Below are 859 nucleotides of genomic sequence, written 5' to 3'. Positions count from 1 at the left end.
GCTGTCTTGCTATGGCCATGCCAGCTTTGTGTAGTTTGTATTCAATACAGAGGACTGTTTGATCATTGTGTTTGGCACAGTGATTAGCATGCTTATAATAGTTTTGGACTATTCATTTTAGTTAATTTTTGTATTTAAATTCAATTAGTTTTAAATGAGTTTTTAGAGTAAGTTTTTATTTTCTTTAATTTGTTTAAATACTTAATTTTGTTTAATTTCATTTCATTAGTTTCAGTATTAGTTTCTTTTTTTCATATATGCATGGGGGAATGAAAAATTCCTTAAACCCTGAAAAGTTCTCCAAATACACTGAAGAACATCCAATATACGTTTTCCGCCAATAACAGGGGAAGTCCTACAAAACCACTTTAAAATAGAAAATTTAATAAATTAATTATATCTGTGACTATACGAATCAGCGGATGCCGAACCACAAGTATGACTGTATTGGTCAGAATGTCTCGTCCACTTCACACTGTCTTTGGTCTAAATGCCAATCACTGAACACCAGATGATAGTTAGCAAAGAAATACATTGAGATTTGTTTGGTAAATGACGCTGGAAAAACTTCAAAAGGAGTTAATGGAATCAATTGTGTCATTTAATTGTTACCATGTTAGAGGCAATTCAATAATAGGGCCATGTTAAATACATTAGCTGTAATGAGCCAATTGTTTAGTTGTCTTTTGCGGTGAAAGCAGCAGGAGTGTGCCTTTGCAGAGCCGCTTCTTTTAAAGAGGAACAGAGTGGGCTGGTGTGGGGTGGGGGGCAAGAATGTCAATCCAAGGGGTTTAGAGGGAGCGCACTGAGCTGTAAAGTCCTCCTTCTCTGCTTCAGTGCGTCGAGTCAGGGTGGACTG

This window comes from Festucalex cinctus, chromosome 12, assembly GCF_051991245.1.
Source record: "Festucalex cinctus isolate MCC-2025b chromosome 12, RoL_Fcin_1.0, whole genome shotgun sequence".
NCBI classification, from domain to species: Eukaryota; Metazoa; Chordata; class Actinopteri; order Syngnathiformes; family Syngnathidae; genus Festucalex; species Festucalex cinctus.
Note: the sequence above shows the minus strand (reverse complement) of the source record.